We start from the raw sequence: 9,530 nt of genomic DNA, 5'->3' as shown, positions 1-9,530 counted from the left end.
TCGGCGATCGTCGAACAAAGATTACTCGTCACACTCGTCAACGCTCAATTTAAAGGCTGCACAGAACCATCGCGAACAGCTACCAGCACGGGCTGGAACATTGTGGAAAAGCATTCTTCCTGTAAAGAAGACATTAGATTGGTAGGTATCACATGCTGATATTTTTTGCATTCTTGTATTTGCTTTAAGACTGTGAAACCTTTACTGGTTCATGCTCTCTCTTGCATTTATTGTTTTGTTTGTGAGTATAAAGGGCGGAAGTATAACAGGTTTTATGAAAGCGAAGCTTGAAACTAGCTCGGTGGTGTTACATTATTCTTGCTGGCTTTTTAGCTCAAGACTGACCTGTTGCTCTGTCATCTTGCTCTGAGCCTGCACTAAAGAAATTTTTTGTGGTTTCTTCAGTCCTTTAAAACAGGAGATATACTTTGCTGTTTTATTGAAACAGTACCTACTATATTTAGTTGAGGCACAATTGAGTGACCCTGTGATAAAATAGCTCAATGAGAGACATGTCTGATTAAAATGACACATAGTAATTAGCATAGAACCCTCAATCTGAGATGTGTAGGAAATTAGGGCTTTATTTATTTTTAATGTTATTGATTATGCTTGAATTATAATAATTAGAAAGCATGCACTGAAAAATTAAGAAAGAAAGCCATTCATTTCATATTTAAGGAGTACTGTTCTGTCTATTTGCCTTCCACTCTTTCTTCATAATATAGCTGACTGAACTGTGCATATCTGTGTTGATGCTGACATTCAGTTACTGGTTATTTAGACTGCCTCAGCATATGTACACACTGAAAGGGGTTTTACTGAGGGTTTAACAGGGAATATAGCCCTCTGTAAGCTGCACAGCGAACAGCATAAGAACGCAATCCGTCTAGGCACACACCAGCGAGCTCGAGCACCGCAGCGGTACTTCGTTGTTCTCTTCCTCGTCTTCGTGATATCCGATCGTAGTTCACTACAATTTCCCAGGGAGCGAAGCGGAGCTACCCTGGCGACCATGGCGAGGGCAAGACGAGCGGGTCGTAGTACGTTGTGAGACGGCTCACGTGCACAGTTTCGCGGCCGCGATGACGCATGTTCGAAGAGGGAGTGAGAGGCTCCACGATATGATTTACACAGGAGATTTGATGAACGATGCGGTGGGAGCCGTGGTACGCAGAAATTTTGACGACAATCCTGGTGTGGTGCAAGGAACCCAGAGCCAAACGAGGGATCCTTTAGGGAACACGTGTGGCGTCTTGATTGTTGTCGTGGCGATACGTTTAGCGGCCCTGAGATTCCAATGTTATACTGCGGACCAGCTGGCGACATTCCTCTGCATGCTCTGCAGCGTCAGAATGGAGAGTCTACTCGAAGGAGTATTGACGATATAGTAATACAGTGTCCATCGCGGACGACGCATCATTCCCATAAAGGAGATGGAAAGGGCTAAATCCGGTGGTTGACTGCGTGACGGTGTTTTAAGCGTACGTCACGAAGAGAACAACAGCGTCACAGTTGGTCTGATCAGCGGCAACTTACATCCTGAGCCTATGTCTGAAAGTACGATTGAAGCGCTCAGTCAGCCCATTAGTTTGAGGGGGATAGGCTGGTCCGATGTAAGATGCGACATTCGGCCAGTACAGCTCGAACGACGTTGGAAAGGAAGACTCGGCCTCTGTCACTCAGTCGTTCACGCGGCGCGCCGTGGCGGAAAACAAAATGATGTAGGAAAAACAGGGCAACATCACGAGAAGTAGCGGCAGGTAAGGCAGTGGTCTCCGCATACCGGGCGAGGTGGTCGATTCCGACGATAATACAGCGGTTCCAAGAGACCGTGCAGGGCAGCCGCTCGTAAAGATCAACGCCAAAGCGATCAAAAGGACGGGCCGGGTATGGAAGTGGTTGCAAGGAGCTGGAAGCACGAGGTATGGATGACTGACTTGCAGCACTGCGAATATAACTTTACAATCCGCGCCAATAATACCGCTTACACATTCTTTGAAACATCTTGATTATACACCAGGATGGGCACACTGTGGGTCGGCATGAAAAGAGGCGGAAACTTCATGTCGTAAATGCCGGGAATAACGAGAATCCACCTTCGGCCATCAGGCATATAGTTGTGGCTGTAGAGAAGACCATCTCGTAGGACAAAGTTTGGTGCTTGACGGCGTAAAGTCCGAGAAGGCGCAGCGTGGGGAGAGGTAGACACAATGTCGATACGAGATGCGAGCAGCGGGTCTTCGCGCTGCTCCACAGGCATATTAGCGATGGTTAGAGATCAGAGGACGGGATTAGGTGCCGAGGAGCAAGCAGGGTCGCTGGGTAGAGGAGAACGAGACAGAGCGTCGGCATCCATGTGTTTACGGCCAGAGCGATATATAACGCCGATGTCAAATTCTTCAAGGCATAGGGCCCATCTCGGTAGGCGGCCGGAAAGGGTCTTTCAGAGAAGACAGCCAACATAATGCGTGGTGGTCCGTGACGACGTTAACCTGGCGACCGCACAGGTTGGGTGGGAATTTAGTTAGTGCCTATACAATGGCCAGACACTCCTTGTCCGTACCTGAGTAGTTGCATTCAGCATTGGAGAGGACACGACTCGCGTACCCGACGACGTATTCGTTAAAGCAGGTTTTTCATTAAGCCGAGACAGCTCCGAGGTCAACGCCACTCGCATCAGTATCAACCTCGGTGGGTGCGGTCAGGTCGTAGCGGCGAAGTATTGGTGGCGATGTCAAAAGATATGGCGTAATGCGGTGAACGCTTCGCCGCATTCGGCCGAACGCGCAGTTAAGTTACTGTTTCCCCCGAGTAGCTTTGTCAGGGGTGCAATAATAAAAGCAAAGTACCGCACGAAGCGCTGAAAATACGAGCTCAGAAATAGGAAGCTTCGGAGTTGCTTCGTGACATCCGCTCGTCTTCGTGACATCCGCTCGTAGTTCACTAAAACATAATATTTCTGTGACAAAGCCAGAATATTTACTTTGCTCTAAGCAGCATATACGTAAATATTTATTTTTTTGCTAGCCATCAACATTTGCAATTAACTTCCCAACTCATTTTATTCACAACCTAAATAAATGTATCGTTAACCCTAGAGTCAAACAGTTACTAAGGGTAACATCATTAAGTAATCTTTCGGTATTTATATTTTTTCGAGAACATTTTTTGTTGAAATGTTTGGGTGTGTTTTTGAGTTCTGCAAACATGAGTGGGCTTTTTGCAGAAGGGGTGGGCTGCAAGACGAAGGGAAGTGTCAGTGCGGCTGCCCTCCTATGGGTATCAAATAATTATGTATTGTCACGTGGTGGTGACCAGGGTCCATGACACAAATGAAGAGTCGGTGATTGCACTGAAGGAACTCTTTATTGGGCTGACTTGCGCCCGCAAAAGGACTAAGAAACCCGGCGGCGGCGATAACAACAAACGTGCTCGTCGATCGTCGAACTAAGAATGCCCGTCACACTCGTCAACGCTCAATTTAAAGACTGCTCAGAACAATCTAGATAACGTCGCAAACTGCTACTAGCACAACCTGGAACATTGTAGAAACATACGCAAGTAATCGCAATCTTCGAGACAGATCTCAGCGCTTCGTTCGCGACAAAGAAAATCATAACGCGTCGTATCGCCACAACGAGTATGAACAAACACGGGATACAGAATTGATACGCGTGCCAGAATCACAGTGATAAGGCCGCATGCCGGCGGCTGTTAAAAAAACAAAATACAGTTTTGAAGGTTTCGCGGTAGTATTTGTAACATGTAAAACGAATGCCTATACAGCCTGAAAATGTTTTTTTTTTTCGAATTGCATGTTGGGGTACTGCCTGGGTAAACATGGATGGCGAAAAAAGAAATCTCTGCGATGGGGTGTTAACTGTATTTGGGCAGCAAGCCAGAGGCTGTCGAAGATGTGTTTATAGATTGTTGTGATAAGGTTTTTTAGGGGATGCCCTACTGTGCGATTTGCTGAAATATGTCCCTTTAAACCCCAATGGAAATTGAATCTTAGCTGTAGAAAATTACGACAGTGTTCTGTAAGATATGGTAATGCTGCATAGCGCGTGGAATCGCCAAATGGCTGTTCGCCATGCTCTGATCTTTATATCAGACCTATCCAAGAGTATATTCAGGGTTCTGTCTAACAGATGATGTTTTGAAATTTTGTGATGTTTACATGAGCTTATCAATTTATTTGAAAAAGTGATCAGGTTGAACGTTTTATAATTAGAGGTACTGTATGTAAACAAGCTCTCGGTCAGTCTGTAGTGTTGTGAAAAAGGCAACAATGACAAAAAAGGTGTTTTGCTAGGGCTTTCAAGGCTCTTAAGTCTGTGCAGCTCTGCTTTATTACTTGCATTGTCTCCTGTATATTACTATATAATTAGTTACTGTTCATTTTATTACATAAAAGTCATTTTAAAGTTTTAGATAAGCTTGCTTACCTTTATAGTGTGTGTTTGCATTGTGTTCACCACGCTTGCTATAGCTGGTAAAGATGCAGTGTTAGTTACAATTCAATTAATAAAAGGAGCAGCAACTACATTTCGTTTGTTCACACATTTCTTCAAGAAACAAATATGGGCCAATTAGATTATGGTGTTGTTAGCTACTGTGTTTGATAGAGAAAAATCTTCCTGTCGTTGCGTACAAATCTTTCAGAAACTACTGAAATAGTTTGATACCTGGTGGTGCGGAGGTGGACTTCCCAGACAGTAATGTATTCCTTTAGTACCGTACGCGTGCATAACAGATAAATTTAACCGCTTAGAAAAATCACGGAATCTTGAACTATGGAAGAGAATTTTGTGTACAAGCATATTACTGTATTTTTCCTCAGTGGAACATTTCATTTCAAATTCTGGGCTTTTCTTTTTATGCTGTTACTCAGCAACCATATGAAATGCTCCTCATATGTTTCTTTTGCTTGTGCATTGGACCTTTCCTTTCTTTATTATTCAAGAGCACTTTCTTGCTGCCGTTCTTACTAGTGTTCTGTCAAGTATATGCAGTCCTCTTGTTGCTTTATTCGGTCATATCTGGAGACTCCCTGTTGGCGTGGTCTGTGCAGACAAGTAAAAACGATACGACCTGACCTCCGGGACAAGTAGCAGTGGGATGGAGCAGTGTGCGTTTTTCAGCGTCCATGTGGACTTCTTATAAAAGACAGGTATTTTTCGTAGATTTTACTTTCATATGTGATCACGATTTTACCTGTGGATGGATGGATGGATGGATGGATGGATGGACGGACGGACGGACGGACGGACGGACGGACGGACGGACGGACGGACGGACGGACGGACGGACGGATGGATGGATGGATGGATGGATGGATGGATGGATGGATGGATGGATGGATGGATGGATGGATGGATGGATGGATGGATGGATGGATGGATGGATGGATGGATGGATGGATGGATGGATGGATGGATGGATGGATGGATGGATGGATGGATGGATGGATGGATGGATGGATGGATGGATGGATGGATGGATGGATGGATGGATGGATGGATGGATGGATGGATGGATGGATGGATGGATGGATGGATGGATGGATGGATGGATGGATGGATGGATGGATGGATGGATGGATGGATGGATGGATGGATGGATGGATGGATGGATGGATGGATGGATGGATGGATGGATGGATGGATGGATGGATGGATGGATGGATGGATGGATGGATGGATGGATGGATGGATGGATGGATGGATGGATGGATGGATGGATGGATGGATGGATGGATGGATGGATGGATGGATGGATGGATGGATGGATGGAATATATTAGTCTTCCATTTGATATAGGGTGGTAGCAGTTGCTAATATGCTCGTTTTTTTTTTTTCGTCTGCCTTAAATATTGTTTTAAATCTGTTAACCATACCATCATTCCATTTGTTCAATTTTTGTTTCTACAATACTAACATTATGTCACATTCCTGCTTTTAATCCACCGATCTCCCAATTGTTTTTGCTAGCTTCCATCGCAGTTTCATTCACCCGGCCAATGGTATCTCTAAACCCCAGGGCATCAGGAAGAGGGACTGTGCCTGCATCGACTTCCGGATGGAAACCAGCACATTCGAGTATAAGATGGTTAATTGTGTCTGTTGGCGCGCACAGCGCCACCTCTTTACAGAACGCTACGGAGTCAGCGATATCCTTCCTACAATTCTATGTTACTGAAAGAATATATAAAAACACATTTGCCCCCTCCCCCCACGCGTCCGCTGAAAGCGAACATCAGTATTTTTCTTCACAGGAATTCTGTGCCAGGTCGTCGGCTGTGACGAGTTCACCAGCTAGTGCAAGAGGTGCTTATCCGTAAACTCCTGCCCAGCAATATCTACAGAAAGTACATTGCACGCAGTGATGCCCGCAAAGTGTTCAAGGACGCGGCGAATTGCTTCCTAGAAGCTAAACTCGGCACCTCACCTGCTATCAGTAAAGTCTCAAGCGTGCAATATTTACTCTCATAAGTATTTCGTGTTCCTCCTTTCGCACGTTCTACGAACTCACTGATTCAGTATTTCTCGGATCGTTGACGGGAGAGAATCTGCAGAGCAGGAGGCGATAAAACAGAACTGTCCGATGTTGCTCGGCCGAGAAAACCTTCGCGCGGAAACGATATGGTGAACGGTATGGCGAAATGATTTTTGCCATCTTCGCTTCTTATTACAGAAATGTTTCCTAGGCATGCAGTACAAATGCAGCTCTCACCCAGCGCTCCAAGAAGTACATCAACGTGTTCTACGGCGACTACGAACTGATTGGGATGATTTAGGGTAAGGGTTCTTTGTTGATGCAAAGGGCTTTTCTTCAAATGTTGGCCGTATTAAATAGCGGATAAAAGTACCAGTCGTACCTTCGAAGCCCACAGGATATTTTTGATTCGGGAAGAAAGCCTTTAACGAGTGTCCTACATTTTTTGGCGCTGGTCAAAGGAGGGCATCGATAGCGACGTTCATCGCATTCAACGAATGACGTATTTTCTATGCATTTCGGGTCTACTCGGGCCATACTTCTTTGCGGCATTCAGCGATGAGAATGTACTCTTTTTCTAATGAAATTCCTTCCTGCTTAGTTGGTTTGGCATCAGATAGCAGCGTCTACGTCATGTAAGCAGCCAGTATACCCAATGTAATCTAGTATCAGTTCTGAGCGCTTACTTTAGCAACACAGTACACCTTACAAAATTACTGAAAGAAACTGATGAAAATGGGAACAAAGAAAATATTCATTATGATGCCTAACAAACCATAACATTGCAAATATTCGACGGACTTCAATGACACGCGCAGTCAATCTTTATTAAACACTGAAGTTTGTCTCTTGGCACGTATACTTTGTCTGCAATGTAACCTCAATATTATCAACAGCTGGGATATTCATACCATTTTCAGCATTAAATTTATGGAAATAAAATAATATTGTTGCGTTATGCAGACAGCATAAACTAAAAAACGCTTTCAAAGTGCTATTTTTATTGGCACATCTTTTTGCTGCCCAAAGTATACTTGTGCGGACCGCACTTGTTGTCAAACTGCGTCGCGCACTCTTCCAGCACCGAATCTCTGCCCTCAGTTTTAACAAAGAGTATACAGTCTGCAAAGAGAAAAAAGATCACCAATATTTTATCTCAGGATCTTATGCTCGCCTCTCCGTCTTGAAGCATTCGTCTCTAGAAAGACATACAATATAATAGTGTGGTTTCTGATATAATAGTGTGGTATTTTCTGAGAGTCAGGCTAGAACACAAAAACACAAGCCAATACATTTCATATTTTTTAGCTCACTCACGCTGGCCAGCTTGTAGAACAAATTTAAAGCAGCTGCAGTTCCCCTAGAGTTCCATCGACATCTATCTTTGGGAGACATTTTGAGTGGTATGTCGTGGACGTAGCCTTACATTTTGATTTATTTAGAGGCTTTGAAGATGCAGTAGTACAGTGTGCAGTTGCCTGTGGCTTAGCCTTCTTAAGAGACATGACTCAAGCTACTATAAGGCCTTGTCCACGGTTGCTGTTACTCGCCTTACACGGATAAGGCGTGGGAATTGTGAAATATTCGCCAACTCCTACAAAGTTTGGTGAGGGTGTCACAAATAATAAATGTCCATTTCTTTGCATCACTGGTAGCTCATTGTTAGTGCTCATTGTGTCAGGTGGCATACTTTTCCATATGTAAAGAATTTATCTTTCTTTACTCTTCGGAAGCAATATTTCCAAGCAGATAGTGAGGCCAGAAAATTGCTCTGCATATGAATTTCACATATTACGATGTGAAATTGAAGTTACACAGTTTGATCCTACGTCATCACTACGTATTAGAGTCCAAACATTGCCGGTATTGCTCTGAAGTACCAAACTGGTGAAGTGCTGATAGAACAGAAGAGGTGCAGAAGGCAGGTATGAAGACAAGAATGCATTTGCGGATCAGTGTTAGATATAGAATATTGTATGGCTTAATGTGCCAATTCTTTAAGGTTTAATGTGCCAAAACGACTCAGGCTATGAGGAACAACGTCGTGGAGGGCTCCAAAAATTTCTACTTCCTGGGGTTAATTAGCATGCACTATATCGCAAACTACACACGCGAATTGCTCTTCACCTCCCTCAAAAAGAGGCCGCTGCGGCCTGGATTTGAGCTCGCGTTCGTGCTTAGGGCATTCCAGAACCATAACCTCCGAACCACTGCGGCAGTGTGCTATGCACGGAAACTTTTCACTATGCATCTAATGCCAATTGGCAGCATTACCTCCCATTCAACTGTATGAGTACCCGCTGTCTTAGACTGCGTTCACTATTCTAGTGCAGACCAAATCTCTTCACCGTTCTAATCGTTTGTCAGGCTCCTCTTATATGACATATAGGCTTTTATTTTCCTAGCAAGTGTTGTACGCTAAACCTTTTGAATATTCCTATTCCCTTTCTTACGATTCTGTTTCCATGGGCGTGGTGCTTACATCCAACGGTCCTCCCTTCCTGGGTATGGAACTGAAATCTAGGGGCTTTGAATCAGCAGCGGATAAGAAAGCGGGCATAGCTAAACTTTGCGTCACACTTTTTGCACTTGTATTTTCTTTCGGCCCACTATCTCCGGGCTTCATTTAGGTCTTGTTATACATTAGCTAACAGATTATCTTTTCAGGAAATGTTTTCTTAGCTCTAAGTTTTAATAACGCTTAGGGAGCCGCCGGTTACTAATAAATGCCTGACAACCGCAGGGGGATTCATCAGCACTCTCGCAAAACAAACATCCACAAGACTGTCAGCGCTACTTGGTACAGCATTATCAATAAATTAAAAGGCGCCTGATACGTAAACATTATTAACAATAACGAATTACATAATTAGTATCCATCAAAGGATTTACCGGCTTTGGTACTTGCGGTAACAAAAGGGTAAACGCGCTGCAGTGTTGTTTTGCGGTCAGCAGTCGGATTATTACAGATAACAGGCGCAGATCTGCTGAGTTAGCGAAAGACAAGCCTACCCAATCTAAATCGCTGC

The sequence above is a fragment of the Amblyomma maculatum genome, chromosome 3, assembly GCF_055883805.1.
Source record: "Amblyomma maculatum isolate TAMU_Amacu chromosome 3, ASM5588380v1, whole genome shotgun sequence".
In the NCBI taxonomy this organism is placed as follows: Eukaryota; Metazoa; Arthropoda; class Arachnida; order Ixodida; family Ixodidae; genus Amblyomma; species Amblyomma maculatum.
The sequence above is the reverse complement of the archived record's forward strand: the minus strand, read 5'-3'. Positions refer to the sequence as shown.